Genomic DNA, 15,729 nt, shown 5'->3' with positions numbered 1-15,729 from the left:
GCACAATTTATTTGGGTGCACAGAGAGTAAATATTGAGTTACCGGGGCCATCCGTGGGCTGTGCAAACACGGCCAGCCCGGGGACTTGTGCTCTCGGGGCGTGCTCATCAATAATAACAACCCAGCCACGCTTCCCAAGCTCCTCACAACGCCAGGGAAGGGCCATCTTCATTCACAGCTGGAAAGGACTTCAGATGAGGTGCCTGAGGTCACAAAATAACTGTGTTAGGTCTGAAACCTGAGCCGACTGCCAACCCAAAATTGAAATGTAATTGTCTCTGTTCAGTTGTAACTTGATTGTCAATTCCTGATTAATGCTCAGATTTAATGGGTAAGAAGGTCAAATCTTTCTGACAGAAACATTTTTAGTCAAATTCACTCTTTTTATCTAAAACTCATTTTTAATCGCTGACGATCTAGAGCTCCACTAATTGTGACTAATTGTGCCGCTCTGTTGTTAAAGTAACTTCATTTCTTTATAGATTTTTGGTGTTTCGATGTAGTATTTAAAAGTGCCACTTAAATATCACTTTTAAATTGTCCCCTTTTGATCTCTCACCATCTCCTGCTTCCTCGGAGCGCCACAAACCCACTTGGAACAACAGTAAACACAACAGTGACTCCAAACCACACGTGGGGTGGGAGGGATGTGGTTTCATCTGATTACATGAATATTTTAGTGGAAGCAGTGTGACAAACTGGAGGCTGATTGCAAACAGTCCCTGACTGTACAGAATCCTGGCACTCCACTGCCTCTTCAGCTGCTTTAAGGAGCCATCCCAAATCTGCAGGAAAACAGTTGAAACACTTTAATTTTGTAATTTAAATTGCATCACTCACTTAACGAGCTGTTTAGCTGATTGTAATTATGAAAACACTGTGATACACTCTGTAAAGCCTTAGAAGACCTAGGACAGGGTATATTACCAATAATATTCCTTATCATTTGCACTACAGTGATTTATTTCAAACCAATGAGAATAGAAATGTTTTTCTTCAATTGCAAAACCCTTTTGACTCAATCAGATTCTCTTCCCAGAGATTATGATGACTTTTTTTTTATTGGACATCCCTCTGAAATGGTTACTTTAATTATGGATCTTGATTTAATAGATGTAAGACATTTTGTAGCAGAAACCTTTGCTATTTATAGAATGACTTTCAGTGCTTCCTGGGATGCTGCAGTCAGTTCTTAGCAAAGCTCAGCCTAATCCTGCAGTCCACAGCTGTTCCCAGGTTTAGCAGCTCAGAAATGCTGAATAATGAGGATCTTGCAAATGCTCTCAGAATTTTGCAGGGGTTGCTCTGGGTCACTGTTACACCTTTGGAATATTCAAGTGAATTGCTACTTTTATTGGAATTTGGATGATGAAATCAGAGCTTTCCTTTGACAAATCCCTGTCCTCTTCTGGCTTTTCCTGGAGATCCAAGAATGCCTCCAGGTTCAGTCAGAACTCAGAGCAGACATTTACACTCCTCAAAACAAATTATTTTGTCTCTGCAGAGTAAATGCTTCAGAAAATGTGCTGCTCTTGCCTGAATCTGGGATGGTTTAAAAATTCTTATGGTGAAATTGCACTTTCTATGGTTTATAAGTTCTACAAGAGGGAAATGTCTCCTATTCACCGTCATTAGTGGTGTAAACACCACCATTGTTTATTACTTTAATGGAGCAGAATTTAGTCTGGAGTCACAAACTTGACATGAGATTTGCAATTGTGATATTATCTGAAAGTGGTACTCCAAAAACTCGCCGTTCAGGAAGTTAATGGGAGTTGTTCCATCATTAGTCACAGACAGAACATTTATTTTTACGTGTTTATTCTTGAACAGTAAATCCTGCTAACTTTGTGCTTCCCTCAGTAGGGTTTTAGTGTTCTTTGGGTTTAATTCCTAGTTTTAGTATGTCCTGTTGGTGGAATTCTCCGTCACTGTCTCTCTCTGCTGCCTAAACCAGCAAGTTTTGGGTTTGTTGTTCGTACCCCCTTAAGGAATTTTGAAAACTGTTGGAGTGTTTGATATGTTCTCCGTGTCAGATCCTTACAGAATTTATTAACAGACTTTCTAATTGATTTAATTCCTGGATGTGTCTGAAGGGATCCTGGCCACACTTCCATGAGAAGTAAAGACAAAGATATTGATATGAAAAATAATCCACAGTCACCTTAATCATCTGCTTCAATTGTGCATGTGAGCCTGTGGAGGCTGGGGATGATTGCCTGGGAACCAGTGTAAATGTGACTGAGTTACTGGGTTCTGTCTTATCCCCAAAGCTGGGCTTAGGGCCTAAACATTCCTTGGGACTGCAAGAGCTCTGTGGGACAGGATGTGATGAATGGCAGAGATCACCTTTGAAATGATGATGGTTTATCATCCACACAGGGGCAGCTGCTTGACTGGTTCAGTCCTTTTTGGGTTGGACTTAGCCTTTGGTGTTTGATTTTGTGGCTTTTTATTGGTTTAAGCTTTCCTGCCTCTCTCTCATAGGCTAAAACCTCTCTGGCAGTTCTGTGCTGAAAAAAACCCAACCCAAACAAACCCAGAGCAAACCAAACTCATTTTGGGGTGAAAGTGGGTTGGACTCCAGGGTGAGCTCTGAGCTCTTGGTTGCTCTCGATGGCTGATCGAGCTCTGAGCTGAGGAATCTGCCCTGGAGACCACAGGGAGTTGTTTTCATGGAAACTCAGTTTAATACCCTGTCAGTTTTGTTTATTATTTTAATGCAGTAAAATTTATTCTGTAGTCACAGACTTCACACTTAATTCACAATTTTAATATTAATTGAAAGTGCTGCTCCGAAAACTCGTGGTTCATGAAGTTAATTGGAGTTTTTCCAGCCACCCCTTGGCAGAACACAGGGAACACTGCTCTGAGGTGCCAGTGCCCCCCAGTTCCAACAAGGTCGTCAGCCTAAAACCATCTTCTTGCAGTCCAAAACCATCCCCATCCTAAAGCAGGGCAGTGTCCTTCTCCAGCTCTGCTGCTGTACTGGTAGAAAATTAGGAATATACAAGGCAAACTGCACTGAGATGAGGATTCTCACAGCTCCTGGTGGTCAGGAGCTCTGTCGCAAGTGATGTGACACTTGTTGTGCCCTTTGTTTTCAGTGAGTCTTTAATCAGGAGTAGAGTTGAGAATACCTAATTTGTGTGATTGTTCACCCTGTGAGACAGCAGTAGCAGGGCATAATTTGCAAGTGCTCTATAGATAGAAATGTCTTTGCAGGAATTAGGGATCAAATAAGTAGAATTTGTTCAGATCAGCTCATGGAAAAATAACAGAGGCCAAATGAACCCATTAAACACCCCATTGAACACACTTCTCCCATGTGTTCATTTACAATTTCAGTGCTATGTCACTGGTATCCCATCCCATGACAGGATTTTGGGGAATCTGTGGTTTTATTTCTAGGACAATAATCTCCACTAGTTAGCACCCGGATGTCTGGAGTTATGTGACTGCATTTCCCTGACAGAAGGTGTCTCTGTGGTTGTTTTGCAGGATGAGGGAGGAACAGGCAGTCTGGGAATGCAACTTCCTTTCAGTGCTGCCTCTCTTCCTGTAGGGCTGACAAAAATCATCAGTTACTGCTTGTTAATGCAGCACCATTGCATTGGAACATCCTGTGCTGCTTCAGCTTCTTTATTAAGCCCCACCTAATCAGATAACAGGAAAACATTCCATCCTGGTGGGGATGTTCTCGTATTCCCTAGTGCTGTGCAACGTGCTGGAACCCTCGTTCTGCTGCAGGTTTTGGGGCATGGAGAGGACTGATGAGAGCACTTCTCCTGCCAGGAGGCTCTGTGGCTCTGCCTCTGCTCCAGGAGGCTGGAAGGTGCCCAGTTATCCATCCCAGCTGTCCAGGCAGTGCCGGGTGACCTCACCTCAGGCGCGAGGAGGTTCATGGTGAGGGATGTGGGAGGCTCTGGGGGCCTGTGGGGAACAAGAGGAGGGAAGTGAAGGGATTCTGGATCTGGTCACCCCAGATGACTCCTGGGAAGCCACGAGTCCCTGCCAAACTCAGTGGCAGTAAAGCAGCAGAGCCCTGGGGGAAGGATGGGGGAGAGGCAGTGACAGTGGTGAGTCTTTGATGGGCTGGTGAGCAAATCAGCCCCTCGGCTGCTCCAAAGGTCACACTGCGGAGCTGCCACAAACCTCCTCCTTCAAAGTTGTCTTAGAAGAACCTTCTAAAACCCCAGTTCAACCCTGTATTTTTTTACTGCATGCAAGAGCAGCAGATATTCTTCCAACACATCCCACAGAACTCTCCCCTCCCTGCTGCATGGGAATGTGGGATCTTCCTCCTGCCTTTGAGTTCACAGCACCTGTAAGGACACGACTCGATGGGCTGCAGGAGTCCCACAGCTCCGGCATCCAGAAGGCTCTCAGGGGCCCTTGGAGCTGGATGGAACCCATTGGAACCAGCTGTGGGCACCCCAGACTCTCCTCAGAGCACCCTGCAGGCAATTCCCAGTGCTGGCACTCTCCAGAGTGCTGGGGGTGACCCTCAGCCAGCACAGATCCTTCCTCCCCTCTGACCCCCACAGTAGGGTGATGGTCACCCTGCTCCAGCACTTCCCACCCAGGGAATGGCTGTTGGGATCCATCCTTCTCCTCACACCTCCTGGGAGCCAAAGGCCTGCAGCAGGTTCCTGAATCCCTGGTCCTTTTCTTTCTCCTCCTCCTCTGCCACCTCTCTGTGGGCACAGGCACTGCAACTGTGTGTAACCTTTTTGAGCCACAGACTGTGTGTTCCTGTGGTTTTCTAGGGCTAAAAATTATATTTTAAGAGATAATAATGCCTCAGATAAGAGATATTAATCTATTCTGTGAAACCCACGTTCCATTTCCACTCCATTTTCAACAGAAACCAAACACATCCCATTAAACCCAATAAAAGCTGTAACCAGGTGCCTTGACAGGGCACATTAGAAATACAGCTTATTTTCCCCTCCTCAAATGCACAGAAGGTTTATTGCTAATATTTCCTGTTAGCCTAAAGCATCTCTTTTAGGAACAAGTGTCTCTCTGGTGGCTGTTTATCAGCGTCACATGGAGCTGAAATGTGCCCCGAGCGGGCCAGGAGTGCTTTCGAGCCCACGCTGGGCACATTTAGATGTACATATTATGCAGGGCAATAGGGCAGCAGACTCAGTGGAGTAACTTCAGAAATAACTGAAAGCAGGACCTGTTCCTGGTACTTCGTAAATAGCAGCAATAACTCTTCAGGTCTCACACATTATTTCAGCTTTTAATATTCTGCTGGGCCATTCTGTGGCCAGGAGTGAAAAGTGAAATCCTTTCAGATCTCTGGTGAGCAGAAAGCTTGAAGGGGTAAATCTGAGGAATAATTAACTTTTTCAGAAGTTGCTTTCACCCAGGAGAATTTAAATCTTACTTTTAATCTTTCAAATTGACCCTGAACCTTGCATTCATTTTATGTTGTATACTGTAGTTATATAAAATTATGTGTTATAATATTTGAGTAAGTAGAGCTGCACTGTGGACAAAATGAAGTGTGGAAAGTGTTTTGGAGGAGATAGAAGCAAGTTAATGGAAAGTATATGAAAAATCTAATCAATAAGATAACAATTTCCAAATAAAAACATGAACTGCAGGAGAGTCCGATAAATCCCATCAGTTGTGTGGAGCAGCACTATTGGATTAAATTGCATAGTGGGGAGAAGCAGAACACATCAAACACGAGGAATTAATTCTGTCTCTCTCAGTCACTTACCCTGGTTTCTGTTGGAGGTGCAGGGATTGGTTTGCCCTGCCAAGGCTGGGAAAAGGAGGAGAGGAGCACAGGCAGAGCAGGTTTACAGTGTCACCCTCTGCCTTTGCAGATGAGCCCCCAGCACACCCTCAAACAGCCTTCTGAGCCCTCCTGATGCACAAATTGGGGCTGTTGTCACATCTCATTACTGCTATCTGGGCAAGATTGAAATGTTTTCCTCCCCGATAGCAAATTCCTCATAATTTACCTGCCTGAGACATGAAGAAAGAAATTAGGGAGAGTGATAGTTTCTTCTGGAGTTGCTTAATATTCCCTCAATGGCATTTAATTCACTTTGCTAGAGTGGTGCATTTTGAAAGATTCAATGTGTGTATGTAGTGTGTATGTATATATATATATATACACCTCCCCTCCAAAATTAATAGACTGCTCAACCACTTTAGTTCCTTAACATTCCAGGCCATTCCCCAGAAGCTGGAGTCAGTTTGGTGAATACCATGGTGCTTCTTAGCTGGAGAGAGCACCTCCTAAGCAGTTTTATTGTCCTTTTAATGTCTGAACCTGAGGATATTAGGGCTGTAAAGTGATTTATAATGATGTGCTAAACTGGAGTTGTTTCAGTCGTTTTGTTAAGGCCTCTGTGGATGAAATGGAGGTTTGCTGGGGCTGTATTTTCTTGGAATATACTCCCCGTGCCTCTGCAGCTCCTCAAGAAATGAGGATACAAACCATCTGGTAGAGCCTGGAATGCCAAAGTGCTTTTTTAACCTCTCAGTGATAATTCAGATGTTTTACAGCAGCATCTCCCAAAACACCGAGAAAATCTTCTCTAGTTTTATTGTATGTTATTTCTCATAGTAAAATGATCTGTCAGTAACTCGAGTGATTAAGTTACTGTTGCTAAAGAACTTTATTCCCTATCCACATTTTCCTTCCTGTGGCTCCCAAAGAAAAGTCCATTTCCTGTGAGGTGAAGTTGGGTTAAGCTCACGTGATTTTATTTCTGTATATTTTTCTGTGTAATTGTCTGTAGGACAGTCGCTTTTAACAAGATTTTTACACATAGAAACGTTAATATCTAAATGTGGGGGAAAGCACTTTTTGAAATTCAGGCGAGGCTTTTCAGTTGTATTTTTCACACTGTACCAAGAAGCCCCATTTGTAGGAATAAGTAGTTCTAAAGCTCTACAGGACCTATTATTTTTTATCATTCATTAAGTGAATCACAGATTCTTTGGGGAAAGAGCAGTTCTTTGGTGAGTTTGGGTCACAAGGCACATCTGTAAAAAACCAGGATAATTAACAAAACACAGGGGATAATGTACAGGGTTTTTTCAGTTACCTTTGAAACCGTGAAAGACCAATTCTTTTCCAGTTCCTAAATGCTGCTCAATGTTCAATCACTTATAATTGTACAGAAAATCAAAGTGGAAGCCACGGAATCAATACCTTCGAAACCAAAGAAATCTAAAAATCCCCGAGCCTGGGAGATCCTGAAAAGAAGTCAAAGACACTGCTACATATTCATGAGGCTTTACAGAGATGAATCTGAGTGATGAAAAGTGTCTCTGAGTGTAAAATGCCCGCGTTCATTAATCTCTTTTCAACACTCCCCAGGGCAGCACAGCAGCTTTTTGGGAGCCCAGCTGAAGGGGAAGGAATTCTGTCTCCATGGCCATCCTTGGGTGTTCTTCAGTGGGTGTGAGCAGATGCTGCCCAGGTAGGATCCACCAGACAAATGTATTTAGAGCTCTGCCAAGCCCAGGATAACTAAGAAAAAAATAAGGGGGTTTTAGGGTTTTTTTCATTCTCTTCAAGAGATTCATGTACTATTTTATTTCTTGTTTAAAAACTATCACCGCTATGAAGAGTTGAACTCCACCAGAGACTTTTGGACGATTTTGGTGGTTCCAGGAATGGAGGGTCATCTTGAATATAGGGAAAAAAAACCCACAGAAACCACAAAATAGCAATTCCCAGCAATGTGTTGAAATTTAGGAGAGTTCTTGTGATAACAAGGCCATCGGCTGCCGCTCTGGGTGCCATGGAAACAGGGGAGGCTGCTTTCAATCCTTTCCTAGGCCAGAAAAAATAACAAAAAAGAGAATAGGCTTTTGTGGGATGACTCATTGTAAGGACTTTTCCCACCTCTTTTATCAGTGCATGTACCTGCTACCATGGCAGAGGGACTGAGGGGTGTCCCAGGGCTGGTCAGTGCCTGCCAGAGAGGGAATGCTGGGGATTTCTGAGTCTCTGGGCTCCTGATTTATGAGGGAGTTGAGGATCAAGTAGTTGAGGGTATTTTAAAATTAATTTTCAAATTAATTTTTAAGTAAATTTTAAATTAATTTTTTGATTCTTTTCCCACTCATACTGAGCAGGTTAATGCACCTTGTCTGGTGCTGTTTCAGTGCCAGTCCCACAGTGCTGGCACACACAAACCCCTGACCCTCAGTGGCAGGAATAATGCACCATTAGGGAATAATGAGCACTTCCTTCGTCCTTCTCCTGTGGGCAGCCTTGGGGAAGGAAAGTACAGAGTGAAAGGTGAGGGGATTTCTTTCCTCTAATTCTATTTTTGGTCCATGGTGGAGCCTGAACTGCAGTTTGGGCTCCCTGGAGCTGCAAATCTTGGGCCAAACCCCTCAATTCCGAATGATATTCCACAGGAGAGGGGGAGGAGGCAGGAGAGCATTTCAACAGGCCCAGATTAGTTGTGCTCCTGCAGAACTGAGTGTTTTAGAAACACCGAAAGGTAACAACCCTGAGCACCAGGAGATTTGATTTTGCTGGTGTTGTTACTATTATTTCCTCACTTAAAAGTAGCTAAAATGCACTGAGAAACTTGCAGGGGATGAATTCTGCTGAGTCCCAGTTGTTTTTGTGCTGAGGGATTTCCTGGCTGCTGTAGCCAGGCTTGTCCAGAGGGCCAGGAAGAGCCTGTGACCCCGAAGAGGGAGGAAAGGGAAAACACTGGCATCACCATGAACTCCTGCTTTGGTTTTTGTACTCATATATCCCAAATTTTAGATATTTTTATCTGTTTCGGTGCTCCCCCCCTCCATGTTCTCAGTAAAACATCGTAACAAGGAATTTCTCACTCCAGTGATGGGAATCAGTGTGATGGTTTTACCATTTGGAGCCTCATAAATGTGTTGTGCAGAGGATTGGAGTTGTTGTCCTCGAGATCCTGTGATTGCTGCACTAAATGTACAAAATCCATGCAGCTATTCATGTGCTAAGTTTTATGGCTCTGAGGCAACATCTGGAGATTTCCATTTGGAGTTTCCTCAGCTTGCTTTGCTGGGCAGGATGTGGGATTTCCCTCCAAACTCAGAGAATGAAAGCAGAGGGATGAATGTGAGGTTTTTGTAAGACATAATGATCCCATCCTTATATAAGATCTATGACAAAAATCCAGATTTCTCTCTGAGCTGCACATGGGTTGTTTGTTCTTCATGCTCCTCAGTAATACAGTAATTTGTTATGCTTAAGCTGATGTTTTTCTAGTTTCTTTACATTTGACTCACATTGTTTCTGTGCTTATGTGGAGATGAAGCCAAAGAGACAGATAATCTGGAGCAACATATCCTTGCTCTCCGAGCTTCAGCCATTTATTTCTGTTCTCTGTGATTTTCAGGGTCTACTGGAAAATAATTTAAATAAGTTGGCACATACAAACCTTGAAGGAAACCTAAATAACTTTAGCAGCTAACAGGAAAAATGTTTTTAAAACTGACAGGTTGCCACTGCAGAGCCTTCAGCTGATGAGCTGCTTTCTGGCCCACTGGAGATCAATCTCACTGGAATCCTTGGGAGCAAATCATCGGATGGAACGTGGGAAAACTGGTCTTTGTTAGGATGTGGAGAAAGTTTGGGGAGAACAATAGTGTTTATTTACAGATAACTGCCAAGGTTGGCTGTTGGTTCCATATTAGCCCTGCCAAGTGTCGGTGTTTGGAGGGATAAGGATGTGGGTGAACTGTGCTGGAGGGGGAGATGACTGCTTTGGCCTCTGTCCAGTGGGATGCTGCCTTATCCAACAATCAAGGTAGGAAGTCACAGGAAATCCCTGGAGCAGGTATGTGCTGGCTGGAATCTCCAGGAAGGAGGAGCACGGAGTCCAGTTTATTTCCATAGGAAATAAGAATTCCCATATAAAGGTTTGGCAGGGAGAACTGCACACACACCTGGCCATAAATTCAATCCCATCAGATGGAGTTGGTTTTTTGTTTTAATTTACATATATGTGCCTTTTTTTCTTCTCTTTCCTTTCTTTCTTTCTTTTTTCTCTTTTCTCACTTAAAAAGTCTTCTTTGAGAAGGATTTGTTTAACTCAGCTCAAAGCTCTCCAGATACTTGATATCCTGGCACTTTTGTGATATTCTAGAACTCCTTAAAACTGTTTCATTTTATTCCTGCAAGCCCAAGTGTGCAAAGCAAATCCTTGGTTGGGGATTTATCCCCCCTTCCCCCAGTATTGTGGGTTAAACACAAAAGCCACAACTGAGCTCTGCCTCTGCCAATTATTGAAAGATAAAATAGCAATTAGAGGGGGTGAAGAAGAAGGATGACAAACCTTTGACATGTTATCGTTCTTCCTGCTGGGAGATGATTATCCAAAGGGAGCTGGAGCTGTGGGAAGCCACCCAGCCATCCTTCAAAATGGGAATTTTGTCACTCACTGCAGATTCCATTCCTTTCCTTGGCTGGGACATTTCATTTATTTCAATTAATGGGCGCACTTGAGCTGCCAAGATATTCACTTGTTTCTTTATGTTTTGGATTTTACTGTATTTTAGTGTCTGTGACTTGTCTCAGCATTGATATTTCTCGCCATGATGTGTCTCCTATGACAAGGAAGGTCACGCAACTGGAGGTGCATCATCCATCCTTCAGGGCACTGAGAGGTTCTCAGCCCTGCCTCTCTGTCCCACTGCTGCTTGTCTGCCCATCTGGAACACCCAATTAACACCTGGGCTAATTAACAGTGCCGGGGGGGCTTCTTCTGTTACCTGTTATTGGTTTTGGCAGGGATAAATCACACTGAACACTACAGGAGTTGTGCTAGGCCATGATGGAGAGCATAAAAAAATGCACTTGCAGGTTTTAAATATTCATAAAATTTTTAATAGGGGATTTTGTATAGTGAATAAAACTGATATTTTACTTCTTTGTAGAGCACTAACAGGGCACTGTGTACCTTGGGCTCAGTGCAGGGACAGTGATCAGCTCATGGAGAAATAGCTGATTGGTATTTTTTTTAAGTTTGGTTGTTTGCTGGTTTTGACAGTGGAGTTTGGCCTTTGGAAACTGCCCATTTGAAATGTATTGGTCTGTACAAAACTGCAGATGAAAGGCTGAGTGCAATTATTCCCCATGGATTATCTCAGGGCAAAACACTTGGTCATTGAAGTCACGGATCCACAAACTGTTTGTATGACCACAAACAGGAGCATTTCTGATTTACAGATCAGTTCCTAAAGCTGAAAATATATGATTTAATTCCTATACTACTCCCACTTTCATGCAGGATCAGGTTTCCCCCTGTTGAAGAATATTTCTTTTCAGTTTAGGTCAGTTTTTAATAGAAAAAAAAATTCCTTGTGCTGGGAGCTGCTTTATAGAAGGAAAATTGCCTTTCTCCTCATCAACTTTTCCAAGCCTTTTGCAAAGATGAATTGGGGACTGTATTTCATTTTAACTAATCACATATTATTGCAGTTCTGTAGAGTAAATACACAGACTGTCAGTGGGACTTCAGAAGTCGCAGTTTCAGGGTTCCTGAAATCATCTTGAAAAAAAAGAAATGGAAATTATTTCTTATTTCCCGCCCTGTGTTGCTTTGAATGCAAAATCTTGGCAGGGCAAGAGGCAATAAATCGATTTTCAAGGAGTTTCAGTTAGGGATTGTTGGGGTTTGGGTGTTTAGCAACCTGTCCTGACAGTGGTGCTTGGTCTAAATGATCCTCCTACCTCATCTTTTCTAGCTGTCCATGAATTATCATCAGGAAGAAGGTACGGAGCTGCAAATGTCCAGACTGTGAGTCGATCAGATGTATCATCTGCATGCTCCTGATCAGCCAAAAATTATGAAAAGCAAGGTAAGCAGTTGAGGAAATGTTCCCAAAATTGCCATGAGCTGTCTGCCCTGGTGGGCTTCAGTGTTATTTAAACGTCACCAAAAAATAATGTTTGGATATGATAAATGAGACGCCCGTTTCAGTGAGCTCACACACCTAAAAACAAATACTGCTGCCCAAGCAGTTCTTAAATGGCATTTCAAAGAATTGGATCAGTCTTCCTCAGAAGTGACAATTATGCAGAGAAAATAGATCATTCAAAAAGGGGGTGATTGGGACATAGGATGGTGGGGGTTTTTTCCAAATTTCATGCCTGTTGTGTTTTTATTCCTCATTTGATGTTGGAGATCAGTTTGACCCTGGCTGCAGCTTACTGAGGAATCCCCTCTAGTTCCTTTTCTTTGATGTGTTGCGCACATTCCTTCTCCCCACCTTTTCCTAACCCTGTTGAAACCTCTTGCTGAGAGAACCAGGGGTTATACGAACTTCCCTCTGCCTGAGAAAATCAGTGGTAAGCAAGAAGCAAAGTGCTCCAAAAGGCAAAATGTAGGTCCAGCCTATTGCAGTGGTATGTGGCAGGGGGATGGTTAGCAGGGCTTAGATTTTGAAGGCTGCAGCGCCAGGATTAAAGCCTGGAATGGTGCCTTGCTCTGCTGGCAATTCCAGGGAAAATGGGTGTGAAGAAACTGCTCCTTAGACTCTCCTCAGCAATTTTTTCTAGAGGAAAATGAAGATATCCTGGCCAGGGCTCCCTTCCCATGGCATTTTACTTGGAGGCAGAAGGAATGTGCTGGAGGTATTTGGACACTCTGCTTTTATCAGGAGCTGTCTCTCCTATTTTGCTCATTACCGGAGTGATGAGCCCTGTTAAATCCTCAAAGAAAATGTTCCTTGCACCAAACAGCAGAACAGATTGTTTGAGGTTTATCCCCAGCAGTTTAAATAAGGCATTACCTCTCCCTTGCCCGTGTGCAGGGGATGAGCAGAGCTGGAATTCAGCAGGTGGGAGATGCGGGATCAGCTTTGGAGCTGACTCAGTAACAGCTCAGTGTGTGCTGGGTCTCCCTTAAACCCAGCAGTGATTTATTTATTTTTCCGAGAAAAATGATCCCCTGTTTTGTTTAAGTCACATATGGAAGCCAAAGGAAAGATAAAATAGCAAGAGGAGGCACCACTTCTTTCTGCTGATGAGGCAGTTGATGGATGGCTCTCTGAGGACCTGACTGAACTCGGTGTTCTGCCCACCAAATGAAGATAAATCATTGGTGAAGGGTTTGTGGAGTACATGCCCCAAATCAATTATGCTCAACATGGAGATCTATTAATCTATTTCTTCCTCTTCACTCTCCCCAGCCTCCTTTAAATGGCTTTTTATCATTCCAAACACAGGTTAGTTAAGTGGTGGTACAGTTAGCACTAAAATCACAGCTGTGAGGAGTCCTTTCACCCCTTCCCTGTGCTCTGCCCAATTACCTGAACTCAGTTTTATAACATTTCTCCCAAAGAATCCCTAAGTGTCTCCAGTGAAATGGTCCCATGGACCTTTCTGCAGGGCTTTGGTGGGTGTTGTCACCTTTCCTTGGAAACACAAAGATTCCTGTGTGGAGAAAAAACAGCAAATCGTGCCTATATAAGGCTGTAGAGTTGAAAACAGTGCAATGAAAAAGTCATATCCAGGAAATTGTCTCTACTGAATGATGTTTTAGGGAAATCCAGCAGAGTTCAAAGCCAGACTGTGTTAGATGCTCTCAGTTCCCAGGGAAAAATAGTCCATTCGTGGTCAATGCCTAACCAAGGAACATGAGGAGGGCAGAGCAAGCATTGAAGGGAGGGTAAATAACAGCTGGGAATTTAAAATTTTAAATTTTGACAGTTTTTACATTATGAGGTCACCTTATGTTTCTAAACCAGAAATATTTCCATGGTGAGCAGCTGCCTCCAGTCTACCTCCTCCCACCTGATACTTCCCCATGTTAACAGTGTTAAGGTTGTTAATCCATCAGGTAGGCAAAGCATTCCAAAGGAATTCCAAATCCCAGCCCAGATCATTTCCGTCCTGGCAGTGAATGACTGGCATTAGAATGACCCACTAGTTCTGATGCCATAAAAAGCAGCCTGTGTTAGGATGACTTTTGTGGCTGTACTCAGAAGTTCAAGGAGCCGTGTAAAGTCTCTAAATCCCACGAGAACATATTCCCTGGGAGAATCCCCTGAAGGAAGGGAGGCACTCAGGCATCTTTGCAGCCTCTAAGGATGGAGAAAAATCACCTGAATATTAAAAGGTGGTGCTTTGCAGCTCCACAGGTTGGAGCTTTCACCCAGACATGCTCAGACCCCTGTCTGAGACCTCTGGGGTTGTCCTAGAAAGTGTTTGAAATGCTATTTTTGTCTTTCAGTAGCTCAAGAGTTCCTGTCAATAAAGCCTGAGATACAAAAGCAATACTTTGAGTCTTTTAGAGCAGGGTTTCAGTTTCGTGGCTCTGAATTTCATTGACTTTCTAAACAGAGTTGAGCTTTTGTTGGTAATTCATGCAAAGCAAGTGGCCACTGCGTAAATCCTTAGTTCTGTGATAAAGCCCGTGCATACAAAATTAAACTGGATGGAATCTGTAAGGCTGGGGTGGAATTTCCAGCTTTTATACTCAGCCTTTCTTCTGGTGGAATTAATGAATGTTTGGGATTGCTGCAGCTGCAGTCAAACTCTGTAACATATTGATTAGCAGTGTATTGACAAAAATTGGTCTCTTTGTTAACAAGAAACAACACAGTGATTAATAGGTTACGTAAGTTGTACACAGTGTGCAGACAGATGTTTGAAGAAGTGAAGCATCCCAAACAATCAATAATGATGGAAGCAGGAGAGAAATATTCCATCTCAGTCTTGATCATCATCAGCAGAAAATGATCCCAGTGTTTTAGGGAAGGACTAACTTATTTTCATTCTGTTCTTGTTTATTGTTATTTTTTATTATTTATTTATTTATTTATTATTATTATATGAATTTGCTGAGTGGATTTTCCAGCCCCCAAGGGCCACCAAGAAAAGAGGTTTTCTCAGATTGTACCATCGGGAATTTCTGATCCCAGGTAGATCCGGTTTGGCAGAGCAAGCCTTGAAGCTGGCCTCAGCTCTCTGATATGATCCAAGTCAAATCCATGTTTGACATCAGCATGACACTAGAAGGAAATCTAGCTTAAATACAGGAAAAAGACGTCAGAATACATTGCTTGAGCTTTATTTATCGTAAGGATTTTTTTTCCACATGAATTCACATGGGAAAGGGCTGTTAGTGAGGATGTTCCTGTTTTCCTGCCTTTTTCAATCTGCCAGATAAAACCACAAAGGTTATTGTTGTTAAGATTTCCAGTTTGTTTTCCCAATTTTCAGATGTCATTCAGAGAAAGAAACTCTACAAAGGTAAGAATTGAGCCAAGTGTCAAACTTGCCCAGCTCCACTCCTGTTTTTTTACTTTCCTCAGTGTAGGAAGAAAGAGGCAGACCGAGCAGAAAGGAGTCGGAGCTTATGAGGGAGAAGAAGGAATAAAGCAACACCTCTTTTTTAGCTGAAACCTGGCTTAGAGAAGCATTGACTTTCTTAGCACTGCTTAGGGCTGAAAAGATCTATTCATAGTAAACTCTAGCCCAGGAAACTGATTTTTTTACTCATTTGGCTTTTAAGGCCTATTTTTCATTTTCCTCTTGTTCTGTGGCAACAGATGTATTCCAGCCTTTGCGTGGAAGTTTTTTCTGTTCCCAATACCATCCGCCTTTATGGGTAAGGCACTTAATGGACTTTACTCCCCAAGACAGAATTAAAAAATACCGCAATAATGGCACCGTGTTTCCAGAACCTTGTGCCATTTTTGCTTTCACTAAACAATATATTCATGTGGGTATTCTCTGAAATC

General features: G+C 42.9%; 1 long non-coding RNA gene across 1 annotated transcript in view; it reads left to right on the top strand.

Moving 5' to 3' along the window:
• LOC108500702 overlaps positions 1-15,729 on the top strand; it is a 77,214-nt gene that overhangs the window by 30,857 nt on the left and 30,628 nt on the right. The window contains exons 2-3 of the long non-coding RNA XR_001875966.1: positions 7,355-7,457; positions 11,728-11,841. This is a non-coding gene — a long non-coding RNA (uncharacterized LOC108500702). The remainder of the gene's footprint in view (positions 1-7,354; positions 7,458-11,727; positions 11,842-15,729) is intronic.

This window comes from Lepidothrix coronata, unplaced genomic scaffold (genome assembly GCF_001604755.1).
Source record: "Lepidothrix coronata isolate B3197 unplaced genomic scaffold, Lepidothrix_coronata-1.0 Scaffold92, whole genome shotgun sequence".
Taxonomy (NCBI): Eukaryota; Metazoa; Chordata; class Aves; order Passeriformes; family Pipridae; genus Lepidothrix; species Lepidothrix coronata.
The sequence above is the reverse complement of the archived record's forward strand: the minus strand, read 5'-3'. Positions and strand labels throughout refer to the sequence as shown.